Source organism: Eurosta solidaginis, chromosome 1 (assembly GCF_040869045.1).
Source record: "Eurosta solidaginis isolate ZX-2024a chromosome 1, ASM4086904v1, whole genome shotgun sequence".
Classification (NCBI taxonomy): Eukaryota; Metazoa; Arthropoda; class Insecta; order Diptera; family Tephritidae; genus Eurosta; species Eurosta solidaginis.
In genome coordinates this window covers 285,300,711-285,320,285 of record NC_090319.1, presented here as the reverse complement: position 1 = coordinate 285,320,285, position 19,575 = coordinate 285,300,711, and the positions used below count along the sequence as shown (strand labels likewise).

General features: G+C 35.9%; 1 protein-coding gene and 1 long non-coding RNA gene across 16 annotated transcripts in view; one reads left to right on the top strand and one right to left on the bottom strand.

Moving 5' to 3' along the window:
• LOC137237421 (tropomodulin-like) overlaps nt 1–19,575 on the top strand; it is a 406,385-nt gene that overhangs the window by 355,529 nt on the left and 31,281 nt on the right. The gene's annotated exons all lie outside the window — the stretch shown is intronic.
• On the bottom strand, nt 1,786–14,145 carry LOC137237415 (uncharacterized). The gene is made up of 4 exons (XR_010948948.1): nt 14,032–14,145; nt 2,500–2,591; nt 2,287–2,436; nt 1,786–2,224 (listed from the first exon to the last, which is right to left on the bottom strand). It is a non-coding gene; the product is annotated as an uncharacterized lncRNA (long non-coding RNA).

Below are 19,575 nucleotides of genomic sequence, written 5' to 3'. Positions count from 1 at the left end.
GAACAAGCTTGATACACACATTAGGCATGTTGCTAACTTTTTGTCGTTTCGAATCGATCTAGAGTTAGCATCGAATTTTTTGCCTGTTTAATATTTTATTGTAAATTGTAATTGACATTTTTCAAATCACGTACAGATATTTTTAAAGGTGTTGAAATTGTAGGTGTACTATTTGTTTTATTTAAAAATCCGGTGCAGCTATAAACATTAATAATCTATTTACATATATTAAATTTAGCTGTGTTGTTGTGTAAAGCTTATAGGTTCAATTATGGCTGAATCAAGCTAGTTTTAATTGACACATTGTGTTTAGAATTATTCCAGGATGGTATACGTAAATATAATGTTAGAATTAATATAATGTAAACTTAACATTAGGTCATTATAAAGGTCTGCAGATAAAAGTTATTCCTTAAAATTTAAACCAGTAAAACCATACCAGGTCCCGTTCGTATGTTTTCGGGGTCATGCAGGGACTATTTTTCAAGGAGCAATTTTAGATCATTTCTGGACTGTTCGGGGAAAGTTTTGGGATAGTCTCGAGGCGTTTCGAAGAGTTACGTTGGGATCATTCCGGAACTCTTTTTTAGATTACTTCCGGGACGTTTTGGGTACTATTTCGAGACGTTTCGAAGAGTTACGTTTGGATCATTCCGGGACTCTTTTTAGATTACTTCCGAGATCAACTTGAATATGTCAAAGAACATTTCGTAACTATTTGCACTCTTTTGAGAAATATTGATTTGTTATCGAAAACGTAACAAACAAAAAACAAATCGCCACTTTTTCGGTAAAAAATCGATAACTTTTTGATAACAAATCGGTAACAACGCTACCGATAACCAACTTATAATCCTCCGATTATAAATCGCCGATAACAAGAAATGTATAACACGCCCATAAACCGTCGACAACAATCCGATAACCGGTGTTTGTCGTTCCTTTCCTTTTCCTTCCTTTTCTTTCCTCTGCTGTACTCGTATTTCCACTGTATTTAAAGAGTAGTAATTAAATAACTGTTTTAATTAAAGATATCGGTTTCGGAATTATTTGTGATTCTTTCTTAAACAAAATTAGAATAGTCCTATTGATAACTAAACAGAGCAAAAGGTTTCTCGAAATATATCAAAAAAAAAAAAAAAGAGTGGGAAAAAATGTTGTCAAAAAACTTGGCTTGAAGGCTATAATATTTAGAGCATTTATTCCTAAAGAAAACAATAATACCTACATAATTACCATTAAAATTATCTTCATAAAATACGCTCACTGGTTAATTTGTATCAGCGTCTTGCAGGTTTATGTTTAAGCCAAGATTGAATGTAAGCTCTTGTACTTGTATTTAATGCGCTTGAAATGTTTTAAATTTGTTATGCGGCGTATTTGCCTGTCACTGACATTCACCCCTTTGCTTTTGCATACCTAATTCAATCGTGTTCCAGTCACGATTCAACAATTCAACTTCTTTTGTCACGCTACTTGAGCTTTGCTTGGTGGATAGTGAGTTTTACTTATAAACCTTCTGAATTATAAACCTTTCAAAGCATAACTACATACTTTTATCAAGCAGTTAATATCTAAATTGCCCCAAGTTGAAGCAAATGAAAAAAAAAAAAAAATGGTGGAAGTTAAGAAATCAAATTAGTTTCCAGCTAAAGCGGAAAAAGATACTTAAATTGTATTTGGTTTTGTTTATGTTTATATATCCGCTAATAATAGGGAACATTATTACTTAATTCTGTGTGAAAAGGTAAAAGGTGGTTCAAACAAGTTCAACTTTTTGTGGGCATAAATATTATATACTCAACTGATAGTTTAAAAATACTCAAATTTAATTTACTTGCACGATTATTACCAAGAGTTACTGTACACAATTTTCAAAAACTCAAGAAGCTTTTAGCCTGATTTTAAACTACATCCCAATTTATATATACATATAACCCGCTCAGAAAAGACATGGTTCAATTCATTATGTACGCTTATTCAATCTCAATTTTTACCTCACAATTGTCCTATTTAAGAACCGTATAAATCTATGTACTACGTTTTTGAAAAGTTAGTAAAGTATTGAATTTTATGTTGTAATGTACTAGTATTTACTCGCCTTCGTACGCTACTCATTTGCCAAGTATTATTGATCCAGGTCGAAAAGAGTCGGAGTTTCATTGATTTAAGAAAACAAATTTCCTTGAGGGAGCAGCAATTCAAAAATAGTTTCGAAATAATCCTACAAATAATATTAAAATTATGCCGATAACTATTTCGAATTATTATTGAAATGATACAAACCGTTTTCCTAAATTTTCCAGAAGAAGTTATAAAATTATCAGGAAATTATTACGAAACTGTTCCGAAATGATTACTGATATAAACTTAAAGAAAAACATGAATAGTTCCAAAATAGTCGAAATATAAACAATCTCAAAATTCCTTAAAATCCTTAAAACAATACAGAGAAAGTATCGGAAGTTATTCGTAAAAATATTTCCAAATAGTTCTTACAGATTCCGGAATAGTCCTAATATAATTCCGATGTAGGCGGAAGATCATTCTTAAAACAGTTTGCTAATAGTTCCGCAGTAATCCAAATTGATCTGTAATTATTATATAAAAAATTCAATATCAAAAAAAAATTGGTGTCTGAGTAGCTTTTAAAAAGTTCTGGAGTTCCTGAAAAGGAGAAAAAAAGTTCTGCAAATTTACGCCAAATGTTCACATTTTTCCAACAGTCGAAAGTTAAAAAAAATTCAAAATCAAAAAAAAAATTGGTTTTCTGAGTACCTTTTAAAAAGTTCTGGAGCTCCTCATAAGGAGAAAAGAAGTTCTGCAAATTTACGACCAATATTCACATTTTTCAAAAGTCGAAAATTTTAAAAAAAATTTCAAAATAAAAAAAAATTGGTGTTCTGAGTAGCTTTTAAAAAGTTCTGGAGTTCCTGAAAATGAGAAAAAAGTTCTCTAATTTATGCCCAATATTCACATTTTTCCAAAAGTCGATTTTTTTTTAATTTTCAAAATCAAAAAAAAAAAAAAATGGGTGTTCTGAGTAGCTTTTAAAAAGTTCTGGAGTTCCTGAAAAGGAGAAAAAAGTTCTGTAATTACGTCCAATATCGACATTTTTCCAAAAGTCGAATTTTTTAAAAAAATTTCAAAATCAAAAAAAAATTGGTATTCTGAATAGCTTTTAAAAAGTTCTGGAGTTACTCAAAAGGAGAAAAGAGGTAATGCAAATTTACGCCCAATATTCAAATTTTTCCAAAAGTCGATTTTTTTTTAATTTTCAAAATCAAAAAAAAAAAAAATGGGTGTTCTGAGTAGCTTTTAAAAAGTTCTGGAGTTCCAGAAAAGGAGAAAAAAGTTTTGCAAATTTACGTCCAATATTCACATTTTTCCAAAAGTCGTAAATTTTAAAAAAATTTCAAAATCAAAAAAAAAATGGTGTTCTGAGTAGCTTTTAAAAAGTTCTGGAGTTCCTGAAAAAAAGAAAAAAAGTTTTGCAAATTTACACCCAATATTCACATTTTTCCAAAAGTCGAAAATTTTTAAAAAATTTCTAAATAAAAAAAATTGGTGTTCTGAGTAGCTTTTAAAAAGTTCTGGAGTTCCTGAAAAGGAGAAAAAAGTTTTGCAAATTTACGCCCAATATTCACATTTTTCCAAAAGTCGTAAATTTTAAAAAAATTTCAAAATCAAAAAAAAAATTGTTGTTCTGAGTAGCTTTTAAAAAGTTCTGGAGTTCCTGAAAAAAAGAAAAAAAGTTTTGCAAATTTACACCCAATATTCACATTTTTCCAAAAGTCGAAAATTTAAAAAAAAAATTCCAAATAAAAAAAAAAATGGTGTTCTGAGTAGCTTTTAAAAAGTTCTGGAGTTCCTGAAAAGGAGAAAAAAAAGTTCTGCTAATTTACGCCCAATATTCACATTTTTCCAAAAGTCGAAAATTTAAAAAAAAAATTCCAAATAAAAAAAAATGGTGTTCTGAGTAGCTTTTAAAAAGTTCTGGAGTTCCTGAAAAGGAGAAAAAAAAGTTCTGCTAATATACGCCCAATATTCACATTTTTCCAAAAGTCGAAAATTTAAAAAAAAATTCCAAATAAAAAAAAATGGTGTTCTGAGTAGCTTTTAAAAAGTTCTGGAGTTCCTGAAAAAAAGAAAAAAAGTTCTGCAAATTTACGCCAAATGTTCACATTTTTCCAACAGTCGAAAGTTAAAAAAAATTCAAAATCAAAAAAAAAATTGGTTTTCTGAGTACCTTTTAAAAAGTTCTGGAGCTCCTCATAAGGAGAAAAGAAGTTCTGCAAATTTACGCCCAATATTCACATTTTTCCAAAAGTCGTAAATTTTAAAAAAATTTCAAAATCAAAAAAAAATGGTGTTCTGAGTAGCTTTTAAAAAGTTCTGGAGTTCCTGAAAAAAAGAAAAAAAGTTTTGCAAATTTACACCCAATATTCACATTTTTCCAAAAGTCGAAAATTTTAAAAAAATTTCTAAATAAAAAAAAATGGTGTTCTGAGTAGCTTTTAAAAAGTTCTGGAGTTCCTGAAAAGGAGAAAAAAGTTTTGCAAATTTACGCCCAATATTCACATTTTTCCAAAAGTCGTAAATTTTAAAAAAATTTCTAAATCAAAAAAAAAGTTGGTGTTCTGAGTAGCTTTTAAAAAGTTCTGGTGTTCCTGAAAAAAAGAAAAAAAGTTTTGCAAATTTACACCCAATATTCACATTTTTCCAAAAGTCGAAAATTTAAAAAAAAAATTCCAAATAAAAAAAAAAATGGTGTTCTGAGTAGCTTTTAAAAAGTTCTGGAGTTCCTGAAAACGAGAAAAAAAAGTTCTGCTAATTTACGCCCAATTTTTCCAAAAGTCGAAAATTTAAAAAAAAATTCCAAATAAAAAAAAATGGTGTTCTGAGTAGCTTTTAAAAAGTTCTGGAGTTCCTGAAAAGGAGAAAAAAAAGTTCTGCTAATATACGCCCAATATTCACATTTTTCCAAAAGTCGAAAATTAAAAAAAAAATTCCAAATAAAAAAAAATGGTGTTCTGAGTAGCTTTTAAAAAGTTCTGGAGTTCCTGAAAAGGAGAAAAAAAGTTCTGCAAATTTACGCCAAATGTTCACATTTTTCCAACAGTCGAAAGTTAAAAAAAATTCAAAATCAAAAAAAAAATTGGTTTTCTGAGTACCTTTTAAAAAGTTCTGGAGCTCCTCATAAGGAGAAAAGAAGTTCTGCAAATTTACGCCAATATTCACATTTTTCCAAAAGTCGAAAATTAAAAAAAATTTTCAAAATCAAAAAAAGAAAATTGGTGTTCTGAGTAGTTTTTTAAAAGTTCTGGAGTTCCTGGAAAGGAGAAAAAAGTTCCGCAAATTTACGCCGAATATTCACATTTTTCCAAAAGTCGAAAATTTTAAAAAAATTTCTAAATAAAAAAAATGGTGTTCTGAGTAGCTTTTAAAAAGTTCTGGAGTTCCTGAAAAGGAGAAAAAAGTTTTGCAAATTTACGCCCAATATTCACATTTTTCCAAAAGTCGTAAATTTAAAAAAAATTTCAAAATCAAAAAAAAAAATTGGTGTTCTGAGTAGCTTTTAAAAAGTTCTGGAGTTCCTGAAAAAAAGAAAAAAAGTTTTGCAAATTTACACCCAATATTCACATTTTTCCAAAAGTCGAAAATTTAAAAAAAAAATTCCAAATAAAAAAAAAATGGTGTTCTGAGTAGCTTTTAAAAAGTTCTGGAGTTCCTGAAAAGGAGAAAAAAAAGTTCTGCTAATTTACGCCCAATATTCACATTTTTCCAAAAGTCGAAAATTTAAAAAAAAATTCCTAATAAAAAAAAATGGTGTTCTGAGTAGCTTTTAAAAAGTTCTGGAGTTCCTGAAAAGGAGAAAAAAAGTTTTGCAAATTTACGCCCAATATTCACATTTTTCCAAAAGTCGAAAATTTTTAAAAATTTTCAAAATCAAAAAAAAAAAAAAATTGGTGTTCTGAGTAGCTTTTAGAAAGTTCTGGAGTTCCTGAAAAGGAGAAAGAAGTTCTGCAAATTTACGCGTAATATTAAAATTTTTCCAAAAGTAGATTTTTTTAAAAATTTTCAAGGTTTTAAAAAGTCCCTGAAAAGGAAAAAAGGTCTGCAAATTTACGCCAATTATTTACATTTCTCTTATTATTATTTATTAAATTCGCACAGCCAGCATTTATCCTAGCACATTTAAGATGTAGATCCTGAAAACACACACCGCAGCTGATTTTGTCATCAGCCAAACACTTCGTCTTGCATTTACAGCAGTTAGACATATCAGCAGTGCTAATACAATTTTAATATATTAAATGAAATTATCTTCGCAGCGCGAGGAAAAATACGTCTGCACCCGACGACGAACAGCTTAGCACTTTAGTATTAGCCCTGCGTTGATGTGAAATATGGATTAGGGCACGTTTTTCCCATAATGCCAGACAAATAGCAACATTTTGCTCACGTTCCCTCTTTAACTTTTTTATTCATTTCCTCTTACTACTTTTAATTATTACAAATGGAAAACTGATTTGCACTATCAATATTTTCGCACAAATTTCGCCCTATCCTAGGAATAATCGTTAACTGTTTCTTAAATCGTTCTCTAATCGAATTATAACCAAGTACTCTGCGCTAGTTTTCCATAAGAGATGCACTAAAGTACAACATTACAGTTTATGAGGTGGGTTTTGTCTAAGGCTGGGGTAACGCGCAGTCAATCCAGGGTCGAGTAAAGGTCCTACAAACCCCTACTGAATAAAAACACAGTATTTATGTGTTACGAACACACGCACACGCGGCTGGAGGAGCGAAGGGCAGCAGCTTTCCGTTCCGAGTTGGTGGGGGAGAAAGGAGAGCGGGGGCTAACGGACGTCGTAGCAGGGGGGGATCGGCAGGACGGTTGAACGGTGGTACGGTAACGGACGGATTAGTACGGCGGTATGAAAGCAGTGGGGGTCAGCACGGCGGCTGAACGGCGGTAGAGTAGCGGACGGATTAGTACAGCGGACGGCCAACAGTCGTCGTAGCAGCGCCTGCATCAGCACGGCGGCTGAAGGGCGGTAGAATAGCGGACGCCCAACGGTCGTCGTAGCAGCGGCGGGATCAACACGGCGGTGGGATGGCGGACGGCCAACGGTCGTCGTAGCAGCGGCGGCTGAACGGCGGTAGGATAACGGACTCCAAACGGTCGTCGTAGCAGCGGTGTGATGAAAGCAGCGGGCAAAGATGCGACAGCAGCAGCGGTGGGCTACGGAGCGCGTACCAGGGCGGAGGCGGGAACGGAGGTATACTGGTAACGGGTTTTACCTTACAGCTGCTGGTTGTTCCCGTAGGGGTAGTCGGCGGCGGTATCGGATGGATCGGTGACCTTCGAGAGACTGCGAGGACTAGTTTGTGCTGGCTTCACCGCTGGACACTGCCGCCTCCCTACTTGCACGCTAGATAGAAGGTGCTTAAAGAGGGCGGGACTGTAGTAGCCGAGACATCGTGGATCGATCCGTCGGCAAAGGGAAAGTGCACCTTAAAGGCACAGCCGTAGCCTCTTGTGCGCATGCATCGGTTCACGGCCGAAGCCAGAGCAGAGAAGAAGGGGTTATCTGATCATTAAGGTGTCGTACCGCTCAACACACTGAAGGTGTTGCATTAAAGTCCCGCGCAAGGCAACATCAACAACTAAGAAAAATGGTGTTTCAATTAGAAAACAAGTTTTTCTAAGCGGGGACGCCATTTAGAGTAGTTTTGGAAACACTCCGAGTATATTTCTTTCGGCATTAAACATATAGGTAACGTTCCTCCGATTTGTAGAAAAAACCAAAAAGAAGCAGAACGTAAATTGGAAGTGAAATTTTGGCTTACATCTCCTCAAAACAGTTTGATCAGTGTGACATCCAGCGACACCTTTTGTCAAAGTAAAATCATATTTTGGTAAAATATCAGCTCTTTAAAGCCCTGTTTACTTTGGTCTTACAATTTAAATTATTTACATACTTACCCTTACCACTTTCATTGCATACAATCAAAAATACTTATTTACTCGAAATCATAACATTTTATTATACTCAGTTGAGCAGAGCTCACAGAGTATATTAAGTTTGATTGGATAACGGTTGGTTGTACATATATAAAGGAATCGAGATAGATATAGACTTCCATATATCAAAATAATCAGGATCGACAAAAAATTTGATTGAGCCATGTCCGTCCGTCCGTCCGTCCGTTAACACGATAACTTGAGTAAATTTTGAGGTATCTTGATGAAATTTGGTATGTCGATTCCTGGGCACTCATCTCAGATCGCTATTTAAAATGAACGATATCGGACTATAACCACACCCACTTTTTCGATACCGAAAACTTCAAAAAACCGAAAAAATGCGATAATTCATTGCCAAAGGCGGCTAAAGCGATGAAACTTGGTAGATGGGTTGACGTTATGACGCAGAATAGCAAATTAGTAAGATTTTGGACAATGGGCGTGGTACCGCCCACTTTTACAAGAAGGTAATTTAAAAGTTTTGCAAGCTGTAATTTGGCAGTCGTTGAAGATATCATGATGAAATATGGCAGGAACGTTACTACTATTACTATATATGTGCTAAATAAAAATTAGCAAAATTGGATGAAGAACACGCCCACTTTTTAAAAAAAATTTTAACAAAAAATTTAATAAATTTACTGTATATAAGTAAATTAAGTCAAAATTCAACTCCAGTAATGATATGATGCAACAAAATACAAAAATAAAAGAAAATTTCAAAATGGGCGTGGCTCCGCCCATTTTCATTTAGTTTGTCTAGAATACCTTTAATGCCATAAGTCGAACAAAAATTTACCAATCCTTCTCAAATTTGGTAGGGGCATAGATTCTATGACGGTAACTGTTCTCTGTGAAAATGGGCGAAATCGGTGGAAGCCACGCCCAGTTTTTATACACAGTCCACCGTCTGTCCTTCCGCTCGGCCGTTAACACAATAACTTGAGCAAAAACCGATATATCTTTACTAAACTTAGCCCACGTACTTATCTGAACTCACTTTATCTTGGTATAAAAAATGGCCGAAATCCGACCATAACCACGCCCACTTTATCGATATCGAAAATTACGAAAAATGAAAAAAATGCCATAATTCTATACCAAATACGAAAAAAGGGATGAAACATGGTAACTGGATTGGTTTATTGACGCAAAATATAACTTTGGAGATAACTTTGTAAAATGGGTGTGACACCTACCATATTAAGTAGAAGAAAATGAAAAAGTTCTACAAGGCGAAATCAACAGCCCTTGGAATCTTGGCAGGAATACTGTTAGTGGTATTGCATATATAAATAAATTAGCAGTACCCAACAGATGATTTTCTGGATCACCTGGTCCACATTTTGGTCGATATCGCGAGAACGCCTTCACATATACATCTAAGGGCCACTCGCTTTTAAACCCCTCATTAATACCTTTAATTTGATATCCATATCGTACAAACACATTCTAGAGTCACCCCTGGCCCACCCTAATGGCGATATCTCGAAAAGGCGTCCACCTATAGACCTAATGCCTACTCCCTCTTAAAATGCTCAGTAACACCTTTCGTTTGATACCCATATCGTACAAACATTCTAGAGTCACCCCTGGCCCACCCTAATGGCGATATCTCGAATAGGCGTCCACCAGTAGACCTAATGTCCACTCCCTCTTAAAACGCTCAGTAACACCTTTCGTTTGATACCCATATCGTACAAACATTCTAGAGTCACCCCTGGCCCACCCTAATGGCGATATCTCGAAAATGCGTCCACCTATAGACCTAATGCCCACTCCCTCTGAAAATTCTCAGTAACACCTTTCGTTTGATACCCATATCGTACAAACATTCTAGAGTCACCGCTGGCCCACCCTAATGGCGATATCTCGAAAAAGGGTCCACCTATAGACCTAATGCCCACTCCCTCTTAAAATGCTCAGTAACACCTTTCGTTTGATACCCATATCGTACAAACATTCTAGAGTCACCCTTGGTCCACCTTTATGGCGATATCTCGAAAAGGCGTCCACCTATAGAAGAACTAAGGATTACTCCCTTTTAAAATACTCATTACCACCTTTCATTTGATACCCATATCGTACAAACACATTCTAGAGTCACCCTGGCCCACCCTAATGGCGATATCTCGAAAAGGCGTCCACCTATAGACCTAATGCCCACTCCCTCTTAAAATGCTCAGTAACAGCTTTCGTTTGATACCCATATCGTACAAACATTCTAGAGTCACCCCTGGCCCACCCTAATGGCGATATCTCGAAAATGCGTCCACCTATAGACCTAATGCCCACTCCCTCTGAAAATTCTCAGTAACACCTTTCGTTTGATACCCATATCGTACAAACATTCTAGAGTCACCGCTGGCCCACCCTAATGGCGATATCTCGAAAAAGGGTCCACCTATAGACCTAATGCCCACTCCCTCTTAAAATGCTCAGTAACACCTTTCGTTTGATACCCATATCTTACTAACATTCTAGAGTCACCCTTGGCCCACCCTAATGGCGATATCTCGAAAAAGGGTCCACCTATAGACCTAATGCCCACTCCCTCTTAAAATGCTCAGTAACACCTTTCGTTTGATACCCATATCTTACTAACATTCTAGAGTCACCCTTGGCCCACCCTAATGGCGATATCTCGAAAATGCGTCCACCTATAGACCTAATGCCCACTCCCTCTGAAAATTCTCAGTAACACCTTTCGTTTGATACCCATATCGTACAAACATTCAAGAGTCACCGCTGGCCCACCCTAATGGCGATATCTCGAAAATGCGTCCACCTATAGACCTAATGCCCACTCCCTCTGAAAATTCTCAGTAACACCTTTCGTTTGATACCCATATCGTACAAACATTCTAGAGTCACCGCTGGCCCATCCTAATGGCGATATCTCGAAAAAGGGTCCACCTATAGACCTAATGCCCACTCCCTCTTAAAATGCTCAGTAACACCTTTCGTTTGATACCCATATCGTACAAACATTCTAGAGTCACCCTTGGTCCACCTTTATGGCGATATCTCGAAAAGGCGTCCACCTATAGAAGAACTAAGGATTACTCCCTTTTAAAATACTCATTACCACCTTTCATTTGATACCCATATCGTACAAACACATTCTAGAGTCACCCCTGGCCCACCCTAATGGCGATATCTCGAAAAGGCGTCCACCTATAGACCTAATGCCTACTCCCTCTTAAAATGCTCAGTAACACCTTTCGTTTGATACCCATATCGTACAAACATTCTAGAGTCACCCCTGGCCCACCCTAATGGCGATATCTCGAAAATGCGTCCACCTATAGACCTAATGCCCACTCCCTCTGAAAAATCTCAGTAACACCTTTCGTTTGATACCCATATCGTACAAACATTCTAGAGTCACCCCTGGCCCACCCTAATGGCGATATCTCGAAAAAGGGTCCACCTATAGACCTAATGCCCACTCCCTCTTAAAATGCTCAGTAACAACTTTCGTTTGATACCCATATCGTACAAACATTCTAGAATCACCCTTGGTCCACCTTTATGGCGATATCTCGAAAAGGCGTCCACCTATAGAAGAACTAAGGATTACTCCCTTTTATAATACTCATTACCACCTTTCATTTGATACCCATATCGTACAAACACATTCTAGAGTCACCCTGGCCCACCCTAATGGCGATATCTCGAAAAGGCGTCCACCTATAGACCTAATGCCCACTCCCTCTTAAAATGCTCAGTAACTCCTTTCGTTTGATACCCATATCGTACAAACATTCTAGAGTCACCCTTGGTCCACCTTTATGGCGATATCTCGAAAAGGCATCCACCTATAGAACTAAGGGTTAATCCCTTTTAAAATACTCATTACCACCTTTCATTTGATACCCATATCGTACAAACACATTCTAGAGTCACCCTGGCCCACCCTAATGGCGATATCTCGAAAAGGCGTCCACCTATAGACCTAATGCCCACTCCCTCTTAAAATGCTCAGTAACACCTTTCGTTTGATACCCATATCGTACAAACATTCTAGAGTCACGCCTGGCCCACCCTAATGGCGATATCTCGAAAAGGCGTCCACCTATAGACCTAATGCCCACTCCCTCTTAAAATGCTCAGTAACACCTTTCGTTTGATTCCCATATCGTACAAACACATTCTAGAGTCACCCTTGGTCCACCTTTATGGCGATATCTCGAAAAGGCGTCCACCTATAGAACTAAGGATTACTCCCTTTTAAAATACTCATTACCATCTTTCATTTGATACCCGTATCATACAAACACATTCTAGAGTCACCCCTGGCCCACCCTAATGGCGACTTTTCGAAAAGGCGTCCACCTATAGACCTAATGCCCACTCCCTCTTAAAATGCTCAGTAACACTTTTCGTTTGATACCCATATCGCACAAACATTCTAGAGTCACCCCTGGCCCACCCTAATGGCGATATCTCGAAAAGGCGTCCACCTATAGACCTAATGCCCACTCCCTCTTAAAATGCTCAGTAACACCTTTCATTTAATTCCCATATCGTACAGACACATTCTAGAGACACCCCTGGTCCACCTTTATGGCGATATCTCGAAACGGCGTCCACCGATGGAACTAAGGATCACTCCTTTTCAAAATACTCATTAACAGCTTTCATTTGATACCCATATCGTACAAACATATTCTAGAGTCACCCCTGGTCCACCTTTATGGCGATTTCTCGAAAAGGCGTTCACCTATAGAACTAAAGCCCATTCCCTTTTAAAATACTCATTACCACCTTTAATTTGATACCCATATCGTACAAACACATTCTAGAGTCACCCCTGGTCCACCTTAATGGCGATATCTCGAAAAGGCGTCCACCGATAGACCTAAGGCCCACTCCCTCTTAAAATGCTCAGTAACACCTTTCATTTGATACACATATCGTACAAACAAATTCTAGAGTCAGCCCTGGTCCACCTTTATGGCGATATCCCTAAATGGCGTCCATCCATAGAACTATGGCCTACTCTCTCTTAAAATACTCTTTAATACCTTCCATTTGATACACATGTCATACAACCACATTCCAGGGTTACCCTAGGTTCATTTTCCTACATGGTGATTTGCCTTATTTTGTCTCCATAGCTCTCAACTGAGTATGTAATGTTCGGTTACACCCGAACTTAGCCTTCCTTACTTGTTTTTAAATGATATATGAAACAAACATCGCAAGTTCGACTGTTGAGTGGAATGTCACCATATCGCAACTGCTGTTTCGAAAACGACCTATCTCAAAATATTTCGAAATTCGGTGTTCTGTCGAGTGAGGGTAATAATATTCCACTCAACAGTGAATTTATAACAACACTCTCTAATATGCATGGGGTGTTAAAAATTTTCTAACGTCTTCATTTGTTAAATCTGTAAATAAATCAGAACATTCGAGGCTATTAGCAACATGAATTGCCACCGCACAAAGTTTTGTATTCACAACTGCCCCTGCTCCATCATCTCCATAATGTTCCCCCTTTCTACTTTTAGCACAAATGATTGTGCTTGATAGGTCAACCAATGATATATGGCTATATATGATATTGCATTGATCCCTTTCTATTATATGCATTGTAGTATTACGGAGATAAGTACTACCTCTATAATATATGGTATTTTGCAAACCCCATCCATTAACTCTCAATTCCGTGCCCTGTGTTAATGAGGTATCGCAAAGCCCTACAGGCATTACTAAATTAGGCTGCTTTATAAAATCTCGAGCCACTTTAACCACTGCTATGTCCATAAATCGTGAATATATCCTATACTTAGGATCAAAAATTATACTGTGCACATTGTGTTTTTGACCGCAAGCTCTCTTATATTCATTATTATCGGCTACACCTGCTAGAACTTCGAGATTCCCCCATTTTTTCCGTATACGCAATTCGCAACTGTGACGACCGAATTTAAAGATATTAGGGAACCACTGCAAAGATACTCGGAACACTCTAATATCGATACCGAATGTGGGCTGGCCTCTATTGGTATAAATTCTCCATTCGTATAGGGTAAAATGCAGCGTAGAACGACAAAAAGTATCGCGTAAAGTTTGCGTGAATTCATTTAGTTTCGAGAACTTTTACACCACTCTTTAAGTATAAAATACACCGACTTCAATTTTGTGGCTGCTATTCATACCTAATTGAGCAATTTGATAAAAAATAAGCAAACACCTTTCAGTCAAAATTGCAAGAATTTTAAAGAACAACAATACATCTTAATTAACGTCAAGGCTACACAATAAAAAATCTTGTTTGTTTTCACTCGGTTCATTATAAATAAAATAAATAAATAAAGGCAAGGCGCTATAACTTCCGGAGAGATTTTAGGCCGAGCTTATCTTCCAATTTGCGTCGTGCTTCTTTTAATTTTTCCTACAAATTGGCGGGATTACACCTACAAGCTTTTACGCCGACTCCGAACGGCATCTGCAAGACACATGAGTTTTCACTGAGGAGCTTTTCATAGCAGAAATACATTCGGAGTGTATGCTAAACACTTCGGAGAAGCGACGCCGATTAGAAAAACTGTTTTCTTTATTTTTGACGTTACTCTGCCTGGGAGTTGAACCCAGGACCCTCGGCGCATTTTTTCTGGCAAATACAAAAGCTTATTAAGCGTTTAGATATTTCCATATAAATTTCCTGTTATAGGTGCCTAATAAGCCTATGGAAAGTTTTAACTAGTTAAACAAACAGAATCATATTTACGCATATACCAGCGCAATGAAATGAACATGGCTTTGACAAAACATTTTGCTATACTTTTTCAAAAGAAAAATTGTTTGTTTATATATACGTATGTATGTTTGCACAGTTGAATTGCGTTGTCAAATTGATGTACGCATATCTATGAATGTATTTTTAGTGAATAAAAACAGAAAAGTACAAAGGGAACACTTAATTAGTTTTATCTGTTTCCAAACTGCTAATAGGGTCCATTGTATACTGCCAAAAAACCAGAGTTGGGAGAAGTGCAAAAAATTATGAGCAAAAACACGCTCGAACTTAAATGGGCTGACATAATCAATATATTTCGTTAAGTGTTAATAAGGCGTTAATTTGTTGTGGATTTAAACGTCTGTTCATCTGTCAACTAATTCGTAAAACTTGCCTAAAACCGCGTCCCAGTCCACACAATATGATTACTGATATAAACTTAAAGACAAACATGAATAGTTCCAAAATAGTCGCAATATAAACAATCCCCAAATAATCCTTAAAACAAGACAGAGTAAGTCTCGAAATGATTCGTAAAACAATTTCCAAATAGTTCCTATAATAGTCCTAATATGATTCCAACGTAGGCGGAAGATCATCCCTAAAACAGTTTGGTGATAGCTTCGATAGTAATCCAAAATTATCTCTAAAATGATCTGTAATTATTTCGAACACAATACAGAAACGATCATAAATGTGTCCGAAATATACCGAAAATGATCCCGATAAAAATCTCGATGCAACTTGTGGTCCCAAATTAATCCAAATATAAATAATCTCGAAATGATTCGTAAAACAATTCTAAAACAGTCCTTACACATTCTGAAAAGGACCCAATATGTTACCAGAAACATTTCAAAAATAGGCGGAAAATTATTCTGTATTAGTCTGGAAATAATTATTAACATTATCCGAAATTATCTCGAACACAATTCTGGAATGGTCCCTAAATATAAAATCATTGGGAAATGAATATTTACTTATTTATTTAATTATATTTATTTATTTAGAAGTAATTGTTGCCAGAAAGCACGACTGGCTATAAATAATATTTCACTTCCTCCCCTTAAACAACACTTCGGCAGTTGCAAGTTCATACAAGGCGATTGAACTCGCGTTTTAGTCTTTAAGATAAAACTAACGAAAGTAAAAACCAAAACCTAAGCTTTAGAATTGCATCTTGGGTTTCTTGCAATCGCAACTCTTTCCAGCAAATGGCATTCGATTGCATGCATCATCGCAATCGAAAAAATAACCAAACACAAAGCAATTTTAGTGTTTTCTTTGCCTTATGCGGCAGTTACTCACGAACGTACGTACCAAAAACGTGTCAGCTGACACGACCTATCTTATGAGTGTGCAATGTAAACGAAAACTCACCGACGTGCAACGGCCGTACGTACGTAGCCCGGAACGTAGAAATCAAAACAATTTTGATTTTTTCCGTAAGAACGTGTCAGCTGATCGCTCTCTCACTAGACAGAGTTGCCTAGTAAACTTTTGTGCGCTAATTTTTGACCGTTTGCACTTTTATGCAAAAACACCTAATTAAAGTTTGAAAAATTGTGAAAATAATTCGAAATAATTATGTAAAAGTGAAGATTATAAATATGTAATCTATTTATACTTATTTAATATTTATTCCAGCCTTTTACAATATCAAAAATCTAATTGGAAAAAGTTGATGTTTCCATAAGCATGCATGCAAACTGGCCAATGGCAACAGTGCTTTGTTGTAAACAATACACACACAAATATGTTATGTACATGTACACAGACGCACACATTGATTCCTACGGGCTTGAGAATTCGGTCAAACGTGCTTCGTACGACAAACGTCCGTACGTACGGCACACGTCGGTGGGTAACTGCCGCATTAGGCACTCACTCACCACCTTGGCTACTTGCGGCATTTGCTGCTGTTTATTATAGCGATCTTAGGTCAGTCATACGTGCTAGCAATTCGGGTGCAGCCAAGCGCTTTTTTTATACTCAGCGTGCTTTGCAGACAGAGTATATTAACTTTGATGGGATAACGGTTGGTTGTACAGGTATAAAGGAATCGAGAGATTTGCCATATCGAGATTGAGCCATATCCGTCCGTCCATACGTCTGTTCGTTAACACGATAACTTGAGTAAATATGGAGATATCTTCACCAAATTTGGTACACTAGCTTATCTGGACCCAGAATAGATTGGTATTGAACGAAATCGGATGATAACCACGCCCACTTTTTATATATGGGGTATTCCATCCCATTTCGACCAATTTTGAACCCGACCCCTTTAGAATTGGCTGAAAGTTTTCCTTCTTTTTCTAGCTTACGAAAGACGTTTTTCAGATTTTTTTCAAATTTTTTCATCCAACTCAAAAAAAGTTGTGAATTTTTAAAAAAACACCGTTTTTGTTTTCAAAATGCTATAACTTTTTCAAAAATTGACCCTTTGGGATCTTTTTTTTTTTTTAATTAGTTTTTAAATGTACTTTTCGGAAAAAATACAAAAAAAAATGTTTAAAGTTTTTTTTTAATTTTTCAGTTTTTCGAGATTTTTCGAAAAAAAATTTTTTAAAGTAAAATTTTAACAAAAAATTTAATATCTTTACAGTATATAAGGAAATTATGTCAACATTCAACTCCAGTAATGATGTGGTGCAACAAAATACAAAAATAAAAGAAAATTTTAAAATGGGCGTGGCTCCGCCCTTTTTCATTTAATTTGTCTAGGATACTTTTAACGCCATAAGTCGAACAAAAATTCACCAATCCTTAAATTAGCGGTATCCAACAGATAATGTTCTGGGTCACCCTGGTCCACATTTTGGTCGATATCTGGAAAACGCCTTCACATATACAACTACCACCACTCCCTTTTAAAACTCTCATTAATACCTTTAATTTGATACCCATATCGTACAAACTCATTCTAGAGTCACCCCTGGTCCACCTTTATGGCGATATCTCGAAAAGGCGTCCACCTATAGAACTAAGCCCCACGCCCTTTTAAAATACTCATTAACACCTTTCATTTGATACCCATATCGTACAAACATTTTCTAAAGTCACCCCTGGTCCACCTTTATGGCGATATCTCGAAAAGGCGAACACCTATAGAACGAAGGCCCACTCCCTTTTAAAAATACTCATTAACACCTTTCATTTTATGCCCATATCGCACAAACAAAGTCTAGAGTCACCCCTGGTCCACCTTTATTGCGATACCTCGAAAAGGCGTCCACCTATGGAACTAAGGCCCACTCCCTTTTAAAATACTCATTAACTCCTTTCGTTTGATACCCATATTGCACAAACGAATTCTAGAGTCACCCCTGGCCCACCTTTATGGCGATATCTCGAAACGGCGTCCACCTATGGAACTAAGGATTACTCCCTTTTAAAAAACTCATTAACACCTTTCTTTTGATACCCATATTGTACAAACAAATTCTAGGGTCACCCCTGCTCCACCTTTATGGCGATATCTCGAAACGGCGTCCACCTATGGAACTAAGGATTACTCCCTTTTAAAATACTCATTAACACCTTTCTTTTGATTACCATATTGTACAAACAAATTCTAGGGTCACCCCTGGTCCACCTTTATGGCGATATCTCGAAAATGCGACCACCTATACAACAACCACCACTCCCTTTTAAAACCCTCATTAATACCTTTAATTTGATACCCATATCGTACAAACACCTTCTAGAGTCACCCCTGGTCCACTTTTATGGCGATATTTCGAAACGGCATCCACCTATAGAACTAAGCCCCACGCCCTTTTAAAATACTCATTAACACCTTTCATTTGATACCCATATCGTACAAACGCATTCTAGAGTCAACCCTGATCCACCTTTATGGCTATATCCCTAAATGGCGTCCACCTATAGAACTATGGCCCACTCCCTCATAAAATACTCTTTAATGCCTTTCATTTGATACGCATGTCATACAAACACATTCCAGGGTTTCCCTCGGTTCATTTTCCTACGTGGTTATTTTCCCTTATGTTGTCACCATAGCTCTCAACTGAGTATGTAATGTTCGGTTACACCCGAACTTAACCTTCCTTACTTGTTTTTTATTTAATTGATTTGATATTTAATTGATTTTTAAGTAAATAAATTCATAATTTGTTACATTATTTTTAGAAAACTTACATGTTTACTGTGTCAGTCATTAATCCTGGTTATTTTAATCATAGATTACCATAATAAATAAAGAAAAGAATACTTAAAAATCATTTTCTTACATTTTTTTGTTATATAAATAAAATTGATACAAAAAAATTTTTATTTTTGAAAAATTTTTTTTTTTGAAATTTTTTTTTCAATTAAATAAAAAAAAAATATAAAAAAAAATCGGCCCACTCCGGGATTAGTGGAGATGATTGCAGATTTGATTGAAGGTTTTTATGAGAAAAAAAATGGCGAAATTCGAAAAATCTCGAAAAACTGAAAAATTAAAAAAAAAAAAACTTTAAAAATTTTTTTGTATTTTTTCCAAAAAGTACATTTAAAAACAAATTAAAAAAAAAAGATCCCAAAGGGTCAATTTTTGAAAAAGTTATAGCATTTTGAAAACAAAAACGGTGTTTTTTTTTAATTCATACCTTTTTTTGAGTTGGATGAAAAAATTTGAAAAAATTCTGAAAAACGTCTTTCGTAAGCTAGAAAAAGAAGAAAAACTTTCAGCCAATTCTAAAGGGGTCGGGTTCAAAATTGGTCGAAATGGGATGGAATACACCATATATAACATTTTGTAAAACACAAAAAAACCTGA